Genomic DNA, 9,513 nt, shown 5'->3' with positions numbered 1-9,513 from the left:
TATCCAAAGGATTTAATGTATTAAAAATGTATTGGTAGTAACTATTTCTTGTGTGTGTGTGTGTGTGTGTGTGTGTGTGTGTGTGTGTGTATGTGTGTGTGTGTGCTCATGCATGTGTATGCTCATGCATGTGTGTGCTCATGTATGTGTGTATGTGTGTGTGTATGTGTGTATGTGTATGTGTGTGTGCATGTGGAAGTCAGAGATTGACACTGAATGTCTTTCTCAATGGCTTATCTACCTTATTTTTCTAAGGCAGGTTCTCATGCTAAACCCAGGCCCCTCCCCTCGGTAGCTTTTCCTTATGTTAATTTCTGATCTATTATAAATGAATTCAAAGAAATACTGGTTTCTACAGTGGTAGACTAAAAGTGCCTTCAGTGGAATTTAGGAAAATGTGTTCAACCAAAATCAGCCTTCGAGCACAACAGCAGGTGTGTACCTAGATGAAGAGCTGATTGACGTCACTATGGAACAATGCGCCCCTCCTTTGGCAAGCCTTAGGTGTGAGCCCAGTGTAATAGAGACATAAAGCCAGGAAGGCTTGAGGTGTCTCCATCAGAATGGTGAGCAGAGAGTGCACTATACTTACTTTGCAAAAACACGCACTCGGTTCTCTGTACCCACAGTGTCTCCTCTACAGATTCAATCAACACTAGATCGAAAATGTTTGGAAGGGTTCCGGAGAAAGTTCGGTTGGTAAAGCGCTTGCTTTGTATGCACAAAGGCTTGAATGCAATTCCCAGAAACCCCGTTTTTAACTAGAAGCTCAATGTGGTAGTACACATTTATAATCCCAGCACTGGGGAGGTAGAGACAAGTGGATCTCTGAGGCTTGCTAGCCAGCTACTCTAGCCCACTTGGGAAGTTTCAAGCCAGTCAGAAGCTCTGTCTCATAAAAATGGTAGAAAATGCCTGAGGAACAGCAGACTGAGGTTGTCCTCTGGTGTCTCTCTCTCTCTCTCTCTCTCTCTCTCTCTCTCTCTCTCTCTCTCTCTCTCGCACACACACACACACACACACAAATATTTATGGAAAAAATGTGTTTGCACTGCATATATACTTAATTTTTGCCATTACTTGCTAAAAAAGCAGTAGGACTATTTGCATTGTATTTATATCATGTCTAGTATTAGAAATAATCTAGAAGGCTGGAGGGATGGCTCTGTGGTTAAGAGTACTGGCTGCTCTTCCAGAAGACCCAGGTTCAATTCCCAGCACCTGCATGGCAGCTCACAACTGTCTGTAACTCCAGTTCTAGGAGTTCCAACACTCCCACATAGACATACATGCAAGCAAAACACCAATGCATACAAAATATAAATAAATAAATAAATAAATAAATAAATAAATAAATAAATAAATGAGGGAAGGAAGGAAGGAAGAAAGAAAAGAAAGAAAGAAAGAAAGAAAGAATGAATGAATCTAGAGATGGCTTAAAGTATACAGGAGAATAACCATGGGTCCTGTGCAAATACCATGGTACTTTATATAGAGGACATGAGTGTCTAGAATTGGGTATCTCAGAAGGTCCTGGACTCGATCCTTTGTGGACATGAGGGGATCACTGTACTTGGAGAGACTGAGTGCCAGCCTTGTTCTAAGGACTTTGCACTTACCTTGTACTTAGAGTTCGTAGCTCTTTATCTACTTCTAATGTAAGGAAACAGAAGCAGAGAGATTTGTTGTCCAAGGTCACAAACAACCAACGCAGGATCCCAGAGCCAAGGCCAAGCACTGGGCTCCCAGCTCTCGCCCAGCTGCTGTGCTTCAAGGCCTCCATGTATCCCAGATGTGTCTGTGATCTTTACCCCGGCTCAGTTTCTATGCAGCCAAGTGTCCTAGCTTTATTTCTGTTGCTGTGATAAAATAGCCAACAAAAAGCAACTTGCTGGGTAAAGTATACATTTTAGCTCACATTTCCAGGTTACAGTTTATCATTGCAGGGAACTCACATGGAAGCAGGACCCCGAGGCAGCTAGTTACCTCACACCCATGGTCAAAAGCAAAGAGGAATGCCTACTTACTGCTCATCTAGCTTTCTCTGTTCTTAAACAGTGTAGGTTCTCAAACCCAGGAATGGAATTCCTACTTTCCTGCTGGGTTTTCTCACAAGCAAGGCAATCCCCCACAGACATACCCATCCTGACACAGGAAATTCTTCATTGAGACTTTTTTTTTTTTTTTTTTTGCCAGATGATGCTAGACTGTGTCAAGGTGATAATTAAATTGAAGCATTGCATCATACTCACTTGCTGTCTCTGGTCTAAGACCACTCACCTGGCCTCCTGACTCTATCTTAGTTAGGGTTTTATTGCTGGGAATAAACACCATGACCATGGTAACTCTTATATTGGGGCTGGCTTACAGTTCAGAGGTTTAGTCCATTACCATCATGGTAGGAAGAATGAAGGCACACAGGGAGACATGGTGCTAGAGAAGCAGCTGAGAATTCTACATCTGGATCTGAAGGCAGCAGGAAGAAAAAGTAAACCACTAGGCCTGGCTTGAGCTTCTAAAACCTCAAAGCCTATCTCCCAGTGACATACTTCCTCCAAGAAGGACACACCTCCAATACTGCTACTCCCTATGGATCTACGGGGGCCATTTTCATTCAGACCACCACACTCACTTTTGAAAAGTTGATGTGTTGCTAGAAGTATGTGATGGCTTCCCTCCCAAATTACCACAGATTATAATGTTAAACAACAGAAATTACTATAACAGTTATATAACAGAAATAACTTCTTAGGCTGGAGGCTGCTTCAACCATCTCTCTCTTTATAGATGGCCAACCTCTCTTCATGTCCCTTCACATTGTTTCTCTCTGTGTTATTCTTTGTTTCCAACTTTCCCTTTGGTGGAGGCACTATTCATGTTGGGTCAGAATCCAGGCTAATGATATCATTTTTAACTCAATTATCTCTGTAAAGACCTCATTTTATCAGGTCATGTTCTGAGGTCCTGGGGATTAGGAATCTAGTGTATCTGTTGAGAAGGTCACAAGGCAAATCATAATGCATGCCTACCCCCAAGCCAGTCATAAGGACAGGGAGCTACCATGCATGGCTAATACCAATGAAATTCATCCATTAGGGCTTAAGGTGAGACCCACCTTCCGTGAGACTGTGGGCAACATACAAAGCAGCAGGAAAAGAAAGATGGTCATGAGGTAGGCAACTAACCATTCCTGGACATCCATTTATTTACTTGTGAGGAAACTGAAGACCAGAGAGGTACGACAGCACATTTAGACCACGTAGCGAGTTAGAGCAAGCCTTTGTTTACTTTTCTGGCACTGTGTTAGTGGGCTTACCCATGTGTTCTTTTCCTAGAAAACCGAGTTGATTATCCTTTCCTCTTGTAAGGATTCTCTACCCAGGATGCAGTGGGGGAAGAAAAGACCCAATAATACCTTAGGAATCTTCTACCCTTCTCCTGCTACAAAGGGTATTTTGGGTTCCCTTCTAGCTTCACTCACACTGGCCACTCCTTTGATGCTTCTTGGATGCAGCTAAATGTTTTGAGGCAAACCCAAAACTAAGGCAGGCCAATGTTACCTTTGAGTTTTTCCCCAGATGCATAAATCACAGATAATTGTGGCCATGGCTGCAATGAGCTAATAGACAGAGAGCAGGGATGGGGATGGGGGTGAGGACTGACCAGACTACAGTGTCCTGTGGCCAGAACAGCCTACAACAGGAATGACTGAAATCAACTCATGTCATACAGCCTTCTAAGCTCTTCTTAGACATGAAATCTTCAAGTTTAACTTCCCGATAGACCCCCATCACCCTTGCCAGGGCCTATTGCCAATGATACTCTTCAACTTTCCTATCTTTGGCTTCCTCTGTCTTGCAAAGTATAGGAAGCACATGCATGTGCAGTCCCCAGCCCACCAGGAAAACCAACCAGAACAGCCACACAGCATACATGTGCTCTGTATCTGTCTTTGCAAGTAGACACACTTAGGCAACATAAGGGTTGAAGGAGTGGTTGACGTTTCTCCTCTAGTTTGGTTTGATAAAATATATGGTGATTGGATACTAGCTCAAAAAGCTCATCATCAAATCTGTAGTATTTCTGTACATGGGATGGAGAGGTAGTTCTGGGGCAGAGCCATTGGTCTACAAATGTACAAGGCTCTGGGCTCAATCCCCAGGTCTACAAAACAAGACCTATGTGTATGAATACATTTGCAGACTATACTGTGTATAGCTTGAAATTACACATGCATAGGTGTACACATATTTTGAATATAAGAGTATCAAAGGAAGCATGCATCATTTGTATGCCTCCCATGAAGAAATGAATCTCAACCTTGATATCCAGAGTTTTTCCTTTCCTGCCTCACACTTGTTCTTCCATATCACACATCATACACACACACATACACACACACACACACACACACACACACACACACACACAGCATTTCTCACGATTCCCCACTTTGGTTCTGCCCCTCACCCCACCAACCCTGCTAGGTGATGAAGGAAGACTCCCCTCCCACCACACCTTCACTCTAGCCCACCATGTAGAGCAGCAAGTTGTGAGTGAATGAGTTGGGCTAGGCAGCTTGGGTTGTGAGGACCTAAACTAGGATTGGGAGTGAAGAGTGTCTAGCTCCTGGACACACGACATGAAATATTGGCTCTTCCGTGAGAGGTGCCTGAGACAGCAGCTCCAGGCCTTCTGCTCTCTCCAAGTGGAGATTTCCTGTGGGCATGAATCCCAACCAGAAGGCCCCAGATGGGGGATGGGGCACAGCAGAGGAGGATTTCCTCCTTTGCCCCCCTCTTCAGACTTGAGAAGACAAGGACAGAGGCTACCACTCTAAATATGGCAGAAGAGGGAGAATTGGAGGTCAGGGGTAAAGAAGAATCATAGCCATATGAAGAGGGGAAAATGCCAAGGCAAGTAAGGAGCCCAGGCTAGTTTCCATGGTTACAGCAGAGGTGGCCCCCAAAGCCTTCTGTTTTCTTTTGCCCTTGCTTCCTCTTCAGATCACATCCGGTCTAGCTCTCACCTCCCATTTGTCATGGGTCTGTCAAGCAAAGAGAACAGCTCGTTTCCTCAATCAGTAATGTTGGTAAGGCAGGTTGCAGGGTTTGGCCCTTTCTTGGACCTTACAAAGGAGCCTCTAGCATCTAATGTGAGGTCTTATCTAGAGGCAAAGAAGTGATGACAGCCCTTAGTGATGTCACACTTCCTCTGTTAATTGGTTTCTCTGACCCACTCCAAATTCCCTCACCACTGACAATTTTACTAGTAAGAATTGGGTGGGGTCATTTAAAGGACCATCCTCCACAGGAAAACAATGTCAAGAGTTTAGGTAATTTAAGAATCCAAAGGGGAAAAAAAGAGAATATATCTGACTTCCGTGAATGTCATTCACTTTATTTTCAAAAGCTCATTGAGAGATGACGTAAGCCAGTTATCTTGACATGTGGCTTCTCTTCGTCCATGCTATTTTATGGGGTGGTGTGGGGGAGGTTAGAAAGCTGAAATGTGAGTTCTTATTTTCTAAACACTCATCAAGATTCACATCTAAGGTTATTTTCAACTACTTGAAAGGCAAATGAGCCCAGTGATCAGTTTGGAGTGCTTTGAATCTGTGTGGAGACTGGTATGTGTGGGCCTAGTACACACTACCTAGGGTTTTTAATTTAAGCTGCCTTTTCAATATTAGAATTCTAGCTGGGGATGTAGCATAGTGGGTAGAGAGCTAGCCTCACAAACTAGAGATCCTGGGTTTGACTCCCAGCATTGCCTAAAACAAAGTGTTGGAGACACACACACGCACACACACACACACACTCACATGTCATCCCAGACACTCTGGAGGGAGAGTAGAAGTTAGAGGATCAGGGTTTAGAATTTAAGCTTGGCCCCAGCAGACTACAGGCCCACCTGGGCTACTTTAGGGGTTCATTTGTTGATCCAATCCCAGGTCTAGAAGTTCAGCCATCTTCCTGTCTACAGATGGCAGGCAAGAAGTCTGGCAAGGCAGAGAAGGAGGTCTTTAAATCCTTAGAAGATCCATATCTACCATATCTGGGTAAATGTCTACCCAGATAAGTGGAACCATGAAGACCTACAATGACAGTTTAAGTTTTCCACTTCCATCCATTCATAACTCATTCATATACTCTACTTGAGTGTCTACAGTTTGTTTCCTAAAATTAACCTTGACTCATTCTTTAGGTTAGACCATGGTTTTGCTTGTTTTATGTTGTTATAGAGTTTTGGTTGTTTTGTTTTGTTTATTTACCAGCAAGAAGACAGAAATTTTAAGACATTTAGATACAAAAGTTGAAGAAGGTTCTCATATCTAATGGACTGAAAAAGAAGGGGTAAGGATCTATAGGAAGGAAGCCTTCAGCAGTTCTGCTTGGCCATACCCAATTTGAGGTGTCCATGACGTGTCAGGTTGATAGTTAACCAAGACCATGGGGGAGGTAAGGACTGGAGCTGAGAGTTTGGAAACCATCAATGTATAAACATTTGCTCCCATGACAATGGCTGAACTTAACCTTAGAAATCCTAAGACTGAGCCCCAGAATACAACCAGGAAATCTGGGGAGATTAGGCCAGTGGGATAAGAGGAAAATAACAGTATTGGTGATCTGGAAAGCGCATGTTTTAAAACTGAGAATTGTCTAAATGCTGCTATTTGTTCAAGTGAGTCATGAGTTGAAAAGCAGCTGTTGTTCTGATTGGATGAGAATGGACCAGGACACTACAACCTGAATGTGACTGCAAAAGTCTAAATGCTGGAAACTTCATCCAGAAACTCCCACCTTAATGGCATTTGGACATAAGGTCTTTGGGAGGCAATCAGGGCTACATGAGGCCATGAGGTTTGGGTACCCATGATGGCCTTGGTGACTTTACAAGAAGAGACACACACTTGTTCTGTCTTCAGATGCCTTTCTCCATGTTTTGATGCACCATGGCCCTCACCAAGATACCAGAGTATGTTCATGGACTACCCAACTTCCAGCTTGTGAGCTAAAGAACCCCTATTCTGGATGAACTAATTACCCCACCTCTAGTATTTTGTTATAGCAGCAGACCAAGATAAGGGTGGTGTTGTAGCTAGTATCTGTGCAGACATATGGACGATTGGACATATGGACCCTGATTGGAAAATACTAAGAAGAGAAGGAGAGATGGAACAGATTCTGTCTCCAGGGAACCACTTCTCTTACTAGGGAATGTTCCTTTCATTTTCCCTTTGAATCCGAGCAGCTATTTTCTCTACCCAGCTTCTTGTGGTCTTTGCTGTGGCACACAATGATGCCCTCATTTTCGATGGGTATCCTCCAGATTGTCCCCAAACTAAACAATACATTCATCCCTCAACGTAGATCTAAGCAAAACACCATTCTCCGAAGAAAGACGTTTGTCCAGTGCCCCACTTTTCTGAAGGGTTGGACTGATGTCCTGTGCTATACTTATTGTCATACAATCCAAAGTAAAACAAGGTTAATTCTTAATGATCCTGATGCTATCAACAACCAGATTTTGTCCTATAAGAGTGTAAATTATTTCTAAAATGAAATTGGAGGTAGAAGTTTAATTCCATGTAATATCTAAATGTAGAGCTACTTCTAAAGATTTCATCATCTAGAAAAAGGGCAAGTTGTGGTTGTACTTTATTCTTCTATACAGGAAAGCATAATCCTAAAAGATGCTGGAATGCTTGATGGGGTTTCGGTGGGCTGTCCCGCATAGAGACAACAACAGCCCTGCATGAGACCGTCAGGTTTAGACAGTTCACCTGGAACCTGGCATGAAACACTGCAGAGATACATCATCCTGTGCTGTCCCCTCCCCAGCTCACTGGCATAGTTTAGGTCCAGAATGTTCTCCTAAGGACCGTGTCCTTGGTCCACAGGTTGGCACTGTTGGAAGATGGAACCTTGATGGAGGTCATTAGGTCATTGGAAGTGTACTCTTGAAGGAGATTCAGGACCCCCATGACAGCTGCTCCCTCTCTGGTTTTTACTTTCCAGAATATCAAGTGATAAATGGCTTTGTTCTACCGCGTACTTCTTCAGTGAGAGATATGTTCTCACTAGGAGCCCGAAAAGTTGATTGTGAATGCTGGAAACAGCCCTCCCTTAAATTAAACTCTCTTCTTTCTGTCTTATTCATTCATTTACTTATTTAGTTGTGACTTAAAGCAGAGAGGCTGAAATAAGGTGTGCATATCTTCATGAGTATGAAGGGTACATGGGTTGGCTGGTCATCAGGTATCTAGGTTTGCTATAGTCTACTTCTGTACACTAAGTAAGCTCCAAAATTCTGCATGGTCTTGAGTTCCTTGTGATGTGGATGGTTTCTCTGTTGCTACAGCCACTGAACTTGGATAGGAGCTGGCTTTAGTGAGTATATGACAAGTCAAACTTCGACTGGGAAGATTTGGGTCCTACATATGCAGACACTGACAGGGTGGTAAATTTCTGGTCCATCTGCTCAACCACACTGATTGCTGCATTCAGTCAACCCCTTCTTTTGGGTCTGAGCTGAGACGTACTATTGTTGGGTCAGATTTCCTGAGAACTTTCTCACTTAACACACAACAATCTCAATGGTCTATGAACTGCTGGCCTAGCAAACAGGGAGACTAAGATTGGATCACAACCTTGCAGCCCAACTTCAGAGGGAGCAAGCTCCAGTCTAGCATCTTTGGAGGGCTTCCTGACAACTTTCTCATACTACTCTGGGTCAATTACCTACCGCAAGGAATGGCTTTTGTGCTCACACGTTTCCTTTCTTTTTAAAATCATACTCAGGATCTCGCAGCCTCCTGGACTGTCTTTGGGGACTCATCTCTTTGTAAATGGATGTATTGGTCAACTGCAAGAATTGATCTGGTTTTTACCCTCCTAAGTATATGGACGGAAAGCCTCAACTAAAGCATTCATTGCTGCATCCGGCCCCGGGTGTTCATTTTCTTCATCCTGGTAGAGCTCTTCATCTGTAGCTCCAAAGACTTCCTAAACCAGTCAGCGCTAGTCTGTGCCAATACTCCTGGGGAGCTCTTTCTATTTCATGATCAGTGGGCCACCCCATGACTTCCTTGTTCATGCAATAATCTCAAAATGTTCCTCAATCTTCCATTTTCTCATACTTGCAACCTTGGAAGGTTTGGAAAATTCCTCATAGCTAGTTTCTCACGACTGGGAAGTCGCAAAGTTTTCATGAAGTGGAAATTACCTCCATGCCTTTCTTTGAGCCCTCTGGTGGTCCCTTGGAAAATGGATGCTTCTGCACCAACTCCCAGGAGCATAGGGGCCACGGGATACGCACTTTTGATAGACGACTGCTGAACAGGCATAAATGATGTCAGTCTCAGCATATATTGCAACCACCTTGAGTTAGACAATGAACACTCCACCTCTTGGACTTAGTGTTCCATCTCGCTCACATGCTAGCAATGATTCAAGAAACACTGTTTCTAACCTGTGCTAAGATAGTGGTTGAGCCACAGATCTGGAAGCC

This window comes from Peromyscus eremicus, chromosome 8b, assembly GCF_949786415.1.
Source record: "Peromyscus eremicus chromosome 8b, PerEre_H2_v1, whole genome shotgun sequence".
Classification (NCBI taxonomy): domain Eukaryota; kingdom Metazoa; phylum Chordata; class Mammalia; order Rodentia; family Cricetidae; genus Peromyscus; species Peromyscus eremicus.
This window is presented reverse-complemented; position numbering follows the sequence as displayed.